Source organism: Monodon monoceros, unplaced genomic scaffold (assembly GCF_005190385.1).
Source record: "Monodon monoceros isolate NGI ecotype Baffin Bay Population unplaced genomic scaffold, NGI_Narwhal_1 Super_Scaffold_19, whole genome shotgun sequence".
NCBI classification, from domain to species: domain Eukaryota; kingdom Metazoa; phylum Chordata; class Mammalia; order Artiodactyla; family Monodontidae; genus Monodon; species Monodon monoceros.
The window spans coordinates 43,781,988-43,790,711 of NW_021703775.1; the positions used below are offsets into that span (position 1 = coordinate 43,781,988).

The 8,724-nt window shown below is 39.3% G+C and overlaps 1 non-coding gene across 1 annotated transcript; it reads left to right on the forward strand.

Annotated features, from left to right (window-relative positions):
* The first annotated feature begins 3,251 nt into the window (after window positions 1-3,251).
* TRNAK-UUU lies at window positions 3,252-3,323 on the forward strand. The gene has a single exon. It is a non-coding gene; the product is annotated as a tRNA-Lys (tRNA).
* Window positions 3,324-8,724: the final 5,401 nt, after the last annotated feature.

The following is an 8,724-nucleotide window of genomic DNA, read 5'->3' on the forward strand; positions in this document are numbered from 1 at the left end:
CATTAGTAAGCTCCTCATGTTACACAGCATGGAGTTCAACAAAGCCATCCTCTTGCAGATCTAGCTCCAGCTTCTTGCTGAGGGTCACTAAGTTGCTGAAGACCTTTTTGGACTCCTCATCCACCTTCTCAAATCCACAAAAATCGTGAACAAACTTCAGGCAAATGTTCTTCCAAACCCCATTCATGGTGATGACTGTAACCTCATGCCAAGCAGAGTCAATGTTTTTATGGCCTTGTAGATATTACAATCTTTCGAAAATTGTCCCAAGGTTGTTCCTGATTTGTCACTTGCCTTTACTGCCTGACGAAAAGTGTGACGTAAATAATATTTCTTGAAAGTCGCTATAACTCCCTAGTCCATAGGTTGCATGAGCGACGTAGTATTTGGTGGCAGGTGCACTATTTTGACATTGGGATGAACGTTGTCCATGAATGGGGGTGGCCCGGAGCACTGTCAAGCAGCAAAAAATGTTGAATGGGACATCCTTCTCCAAGCAATATTTCTCTACCTCTGGCATAAGGTGGTGGAAAAAACAGTCCTGGAAAATGGCCTGTGTAACCCAGGCTTTGGGGTTACTTTCCACATAACAGGAAGAGAGCTCTTGGCTATGTTTCTAAGGGCTCTTGGGTTCTCTGAATGATAAACTGAGGCTTCAGCTTCATATCGCTGGAAGCATTGCCACCAAACTACAGAGTTAGCCTATCCTTTGCTGCTTTATAGGCTGGCATCAAGTTCTCCTCCCTACTGATGTAACTTTGGTCTGGCATCCTCCTCCAGTACAGTCCTGTCTCATCCACATTAAAAACCTGCTTGGGTAAATACGTGCCTTCATCAATAATTTCTCAAAGTGTTTCACGAAATTCCCAGGCAGCTACTGTATCTGTACTCACTGCCTCGCCACTGACTTTTATGTTGTGAAGGTTGGCTCTAGCCTTGAACTGATGAAACCAGCCATGGCTGGCATTAAAAGATGCGCCCTCTGATTCTTCGCCGTGTTTCTTCTTCAAGTCTTCATAAAGGCTTTTAGCTTCCTCTTGAATCAGCATTAAGCTGAGCAGGACTTGACGCTGATGCTGATCCTGGATCCACACACTGAGAAGTTTCTCCATCTCCTCCATCACTTTTCCACATTTCTTCAATATTATTATCAACATCATTAGCACAGCAGACTTCACATGTTCCATGCTCTTGTCCTTGTTCTTTAGAATCGTGCTGATGGTTGAACAATTCATATTATAAGAACAAGTGACATCTACCATCTTTTTGCCCTGCTCCATTCTCAATTATGTTCACTTTTGTTTCCATCGTTATCGCTTAGTACTTCTTAGCGGTACCAGCTACATCACTGCTGTTTTTAGACTTGCTTCGGGGCATCCTGGGCTTGAAATAAAGATACTGTACTACCGTACTCTGTGAAGTACACAAAAGCACAACCATTTGTAGAGGATGCATGCACATGCCAATGTACGCCAGACACATGAACTAACTTACATGATTGGACATGCAAATGCACGTTCGTATCTTTGAAAGTTTGCAACTTGAAGGTTTGTATGTAAGGGACTTACTGTACTAAGAATAAACTTAAAACTTCTAAGGGATTGGAGGAGGAGATAATTGCATAAAACATATCAGTAATCAGAATAGGCATCAAACTTCTTGATAGCAATGGAGTTCACAAAACAATGAAGCAAAGCCTTTCTGGTTTGGAGCAGAAGATATTTTCATCCTAGAATTAAGTAACAATCAACTATGAGGGTAAATATGGAAGGACATCTGTGCACCCTTTCTCAGAAAACTACTGAAGATGGGTCCCAGTAAAATGAGGGACCTAACAAAAAAGAAGAAAACATGAAAGCTGGGAAACAAGGAATGTCATACATAAAACTACTAGAGGGACTTCGGTCCTGGGACGAAAATCCAGGTAGCAACCAATCCAGACAGGAGCAGGAGGACAGAGATAATCAATAGACTACCTGAAATGGTAAATGTAGTGTTGATAAGCTTCTGAAAGTCTAATTAAACATTTGGTTAGAGTAACAGAAAACTGGTAAGATGAAAAGCTAGGCAGTTCTTAACGCCAAAGAAAACGAACAGCTGTACAATGACGGAAAAGTAATGAAAGTATGCTTAATTGGTTTACTAATGACCAACACTTACATAATAATGTAAATACTAAATACTGAATTAACTAGAAATTAGATTAGGATTATATTAAGAGGATAGGGAAAGGGAAGTATATGCGGGTGTGGCGTTAATAAAGTCTAAAATTTATAAATCAAGAAACAGCAGTATAGCTATAGGCATCAGGAAAAACTGCCAAAAATTTAAAAGCCTCAGCTGCGGGGAGAGAGAAAGCACTGCTTTTTTAAATTTTTAATATAAACTTTGTAGTATTATTTAACATTTTGTATAATTTTGATTTTTAAAATATTTATACTGCCCCCTAAGAAAAGAACCAATGAGAGTAAATCCAGAGATTATTCATATTTTAGCTTGTACCATGCATTAATGCCAACACTCTACTTGGTTCAAATTCTCTTTGGAGATCCAACATTTGCTGAATTTAAAAAAAGCTCATTGCTCCATATGTCCTGTCTCCCTCAGCGACCAATATTTGAATTTTCAAAGATTGTATTTGAAATACTTCAAATATTGAAGTATTTAATATTTGAATTACTTCAAATATTGAAGTAATTCAATATTTGAATTACAGTGGATAAAAAAATTCTCTTCTAGTTCCTGTGTGTGATTAGTGACTATCCCAAAGCATGAAATATGATTTTAAAATATTTGTTCTCTGAATGTTCATTTATTCTTCATTTTTACTACATCACCTCTGCATGGCATTTGATAACCAAATGAAAGCCTCCCTTACTCTGCTTTGCGTTAGCCTGGTTCTCCTTCAATCCCCTCTAAGGTCATGACTCCATTACATCATTTAGGGTCTTCTCTGCTCTAACTCCTAATTTATGTAATTACTACATTTCACCTTAAAAATTGCCAAACAGTCAGTGTTCTATAAACAACAGTATTGTGCATATTTTTGCTAACAACAAATATACATGTATTACAGTAAAGAAGTTTATAAATTCAGAACCTATTAACAATCTAGAGTAAATACACTTTTAGCATAATAAAATGTATTTTTCTGAAGTCTATGTAACAGTAAATAACTATAATAGAATTGAATTAATCAAACATAGACTCAATATTCTTTTTTTTTAATTTTTAAAAATATTCTAGGGAATTCCCTGGTGGTCCAGTGGTTAGGACTCGGCACTTTTACTGCTGGGGTCTGGGTTCAATCCCTGGTCAGGGAACTAAGATCCCATAAACCGCACAGCACTGCCAAAAAAAAAAAACAAAACCCACTCCCGTGTATTCTTAATGTAGGAATCAACAGGTAATATAGTAGAAAACAAAGTACAGGTGACAGATGGCAACTAAAATGCCTTCAGGCACAACATGCAACATACTTACCATTTTCTGAATAAAAAATCTAGACCCAGGGCTTCCCTGGTGGCGCAGTGGTTGAGAGTCCGCCTGCCGATGCAGGGGACGCGGGTTCGTGCCCCGGTCCAGGAAGATCCCACATGCCGTGGAGCGGCTAGGCCCGTGAGCCATGGCCACTGAGCCTGTGCGTCCGGAGGCTGTGCTCCGCAACGGGAGAGGCCACAACAGTGAGAGGCCCGCGTACTGCAAAAAAAAAAAAAAAAAAATCTAGACCCAGATAAGCAGAAATGCTTTGGGAGGAAAATAATAAATAACTTGAAACCCAAAACTGTCCCAGAAAATCCAAAATGTGTCACTGGAAGTACACATCATTATAAACACAGGGAGAGACACCATTCAATCAAAGAATACAGTGAGGGTCCATTCAATACTCACTTATCCATCTAGAATTCAACTGCATATTCTCAGCAAATTTTTTTTTAAAAAAAGAGAAATAAAAATCTAAGTAGTACAGGCAATTATGCTTCTGTTAAACTCAATGAACATATGCCCTTGCTAATGGATATGATCAAACCTAAATTGTTCTACTGATGTTGACAAACCTGTGAAGAGAATGTATGATTTTATTTGAAGGGTATCCTTGACCATGGGTAAAGAACTCAGAAGCATTGCCCATGTCACCAGGCCATGAGTAGTGATGTCTTCTTTGCTGCCTATCAGATTTACAGATGACTAGTTCAACCAGTGGAACTCTCTACTAATATGTTGGTTCCACTATCTAATAATACACTAATCCTTTTCAAAGGAGGGCCTTATTTTGTGGTCAAGTTGGTAGAAGGCCAACTCTTTTCCCTGTTCTCTGAAGAACATTGACAAATGGATTTCTCTCTTGAGTTCAATTATGTTAATCCAAAAAAAGCACACATTTTGGAATCAGAGGGATCTAGATTTAGGTAATTTACTTAACTCCCTTGAGCTTCAGTTTCTATGTCTAGAAAGTGAGAGAAATAATAATATCTATATTATATATATATGGTACTATATCTTGAGGGTACTATATCTACATTATAAGCCTGTGTGCTTCTCACAATACATGCTGTAGAATACATATTCAATTTTAGTTTGTGCCACTCCTTTTCTACTTGACTTCTTCTAGTCTGAGGGCTAACACTAACAATTTCTTTCCCTAATTTATTTAGCTTGGTTTTCTTATCTCTAGAGAATTCCTGCCTCACTAGATTACTATGAGGACACATATAGAAAAACAATGGGAGGACTTCCCTGGTGGCGCAGTGGTTAAGAATCCTCCTGCCAATGCAGGGGACATGGGTTCGATCCCTGGTCTGGGAAGATCCCACATGCTGCAGAGCAATTAAGCCCGTGTGCCACAACTACTGAGCCTGCAGGCCTAGAGACTGTGCTCTGCAACAAGAGAAGGCACCGCAATAAGCCCACACACTGCAACAAAGAGTAGCTCCCACTCGCCACAACTAGAGAAAGCCCATGCACAACAACAAAGACCCAACGCAGGTAAAAATAAAATAAAATAAATAAATTTATTTTAAAAAAAAGAAAGGAAAACAATGGTAGAGATGTCAAATCCTTTAAACAAAAGTCTCCTGTATTCAGATGAGTTATTTTTTCCTTCTTTCTTTAGGTATGTGGACAATCATCTCACCTTGTTTATACACCTTGTTTTATGAGCAAAACTGCTACAGATATAATCATCAGAGATTTATACATGTGGCAGAGCTAACCAAGGAAATCTTTAGGAAACATTCGAGGGCCTCAGCTTCACTCTTTAATTAGAGCGTGGTTAACAGATAGTACTATTATACATTCTCTTGTGTAGAAACTGCCTCTAGGCTGAGCTGGAAGAGTTCCACAGTGTCCTGGACCTCTGAATACAAAACCCAGGAGTCTAGCTTGAAACTGGAGTGTCATCCTCAACTCTTTCCTGAACTCTCATCTCAATACTGATTAAACATATCTTGAATTAGTCACTTCATCTCTGTCTCCAATGCCAATGCCCCAGGTCAGGCCTCCACTGGCTCTCAGCTAGATACCAGCAAAAGTCAGCCACCTGCTCACCTAATCTCCAGTCCTTCCTGATCAACCCAACTCCTTGCTGTCAACAGAGGGCTCTTTTTAAAAAATTAACTCCATCAGACAAGTTACACGTCTGATGAAAACAATGACCCCTCCACCACCCCCAAAGAAAGCCAGAATTCCTTGACCTGCAAAACAGCCTCCTTTATATTCTAACCCAGGCTACCTTTCTAGCCTCACCAATTCCACCCAACACCACCACCCCCTCCCACTCAATTGCTTAGTGAAACAACATAGCATTGTGTCTAAAACTAATGCTAATCAAGTGTCCACGTCTTCCTTTTAGTAATGGAATGCTCAAGTTTTCGCTGAGCACCAGGACACCCTAAGTGTGATCATGTGACTAGATTGTGACCAATGGGGTGTAAAGGAAAGTGTTGTGTGCTTATTTTTGAGTTTCGTCATTAAAAGGAAGTTTCTTGCTCAAAAAAACCCAAAATAGTACTGTTATGTTAAGAAGACTGTTCAAACCATAGCCAAGTAAAATCCAGAAACTAAAGTGACCCATTATCTGCTGAATAAGAGAAACAGAACATTCAAGAAATTTAAAGTAAGATCAGTCTGTCAGCAGAATTTCTTAAGAATTTCAAACTTCCGGGCTTCCCTGGTGGCGCAGTGGTTGAGAGTCCGCCTGCCGATGCAGGGGACATGGGTTCGTGCCCCGGTCCGGGGGGATCCCACATGCCGTGGAGCGGCTGGGCCCGTGAGCCATGGCCGCTGAGCCTGCACGTCCGGAGCCTGTGCTTTGCAACGGGAGAGGCCACAACAGTCACAACAGTGAGAGGCCCGCGTACAGAAAAAAAAAAAAAAAAAAAGCACTTCAAACTTCCTTTTCAGACCCAGGAAATTTTCTTTAAAAGAGAAACTTAGAAATGCATTGTTGGCAGGAATTAGAAAGAAGCAAAGAAGAAACTTTTTTTTTTAAGTTAATACATGCCTAATCTAGAAGCTATGTGGCTATTATGTCATTTTTAAGTGCCAAGCTCAAAGTAAAGAAGCTGAATTTTACATCTCAGTATACTGTTCCCAGAATAATTCATCTTATTCCACTGTAGGCAAAAGTCTAACAAACATTTTGAACCTTTACCAGTTCCAGGCTATAACATGCACTCAGTAGCAGTCCCTTCGTCATATAGGCAAATCCCTTTCTCAGAACTCAACCTTGAGCTACGGGCTAGGATCTAAGGTCTGGGGCCTGAGTTATTGGTTAGGATTTCTATACTGACTTGATCCTCTACTTAGAGAGCCTGGGCCAGTATCATCACCAAGTTCCCTGACAGGAAATTGCTTTTTTCTCTCTCTTGAAATAAGATTTAATAAAAGAGCAAGAACACCTCTGCCCTCTCCCTATGAGAGCAGACTTTAATTAGCCACAGTCAAATCAAGAGCAGAAACCACAGAGTAATTTAAACAGGGGGAGCTCACTATAAAGAATTATTGAGCAATGATAGGAGAGTAACTATAAAGATGGAATGAGAGCTCTAAAGGGTGCTGAAGAACTGAGGGAAAGAACTAAAAATGAGGAACCTGGAGGAGATCAAACTTCAAAGTTTGCTGAAGAAGGTATGGTTAAAGCCCACTTGATGCAGAGAAATTGCCTAGGCCAGACATGGCCCAGAGTTGCCAGGAAAGCAGAAACAACCCTCTGGACACAGGTTCTTTTAAAGAAAAGCAAGATATGTGAATACGCTTAATGCCACTGAACTGTACACTTAAAAATGGTTGCAATGGTAAATTTTATGTTATATAGGTTTTACCACAATAAAAAGGTTTTTTTTAAGTGAGATATAAAATTAGGGAGAGGGAATTCCCTGCTGGTCCAGTGGTTAGGACTCCACGTTTTCACTGCCCTTAAGGGCAGGGGTTCAATCCCTGGTCGGGGAACTAAAATCCTGCAAGCTGTGAGGCACATGGCCAAAAAATAAAATGAAATGAAACAAAACGAAATGAAATAAAGGAGAGTCGTTCCTAAATCTACGGCATTGTATTTATCAGACTATCTTTAGTGATGGAGTGAACCCCAAGGTTAAAATGTTTAGAAAGGTGGAAGTCCAATTTTTCCTTCACTTGCAACTATGGAACTAGCCTTGGTTGGAAAGAAGGAAGTCACTTCCCACATCACAGGGGTAATTTTGTCTTCCTAACAGTTGAAGAGTTTTCTTCTAGAACTATGACTCAACTCTTTGGGGGAGAGTTCCTTATCATGGTATGGTAGCAGAGGTATTTCCACTAAGTAGAATGGTCATGACATATTTAATATATCAAAATCTTTTTTAAGAAATCCATTTCACATTTTAAAAATTTATTCTCAACTTCAGAAATAATTGTAAAAGGACTGCCAAAGACTACTTTTAATTATAGTAATAAGCAAGGAACTAATGGGGGTATTCAGTTAAAATGGAAGAAAATGCTTCCACTCAGCCTTATTTCCACATTTCATTCCTCACTTAGCCCAAACCATCTTCTAATACAATACAATCAGTTTAATCATGACAAGGTGATCATTAGTATTTAGTCCTGGCAAAATGGGCCTGGTGAGTTTTTTGATTTGCACATTCTTTGTTTGGGAATATTGCCTTAAATAACTGTATGGCAAATAAAATGACTCGGCAGGCCCACGCAGAGAAGGGAGTATTCTCAATAGCAAGTTGCCTTTATATGGGCATCTTTCTACATTCTAAAATTATGTCTCCATTATCTTGGTTAGAGTTCAACACTTTTAAATCTATAAGAAATATGTGATGCATGAGTGCATATGATGATTCACAGATTTGAAATAACACCTACTCTCCTTCGGTTCTGGCACAAAATGGGTCGGTGAAGCCTGCAATTAAGAAAGTTATATTAGCCTGTCTTGCCACAAGGATGGTGACATCAATATACACATCCAGAGCATAAATATGAGCAAAAATGAGTTTAGAAAACAGTCTACTCCAGCAATGGCTGGTGTCTTGGTGCCTTTGCCATGTCATCTAAATTTCTGTCACTAATAATAACATTAATAATATTTACTAAATACTGTTATGTTGTTTCTTGTAGTCATCAGAACAGCCCTATGAGGTAGATACTATGATGGTTCCTATTTTACAGATGAAGAGAGATTAAATAAGTTGCCCAAGATCATACTCTTAGCCAGTGGTAGAGCTTGGATTTGAACCT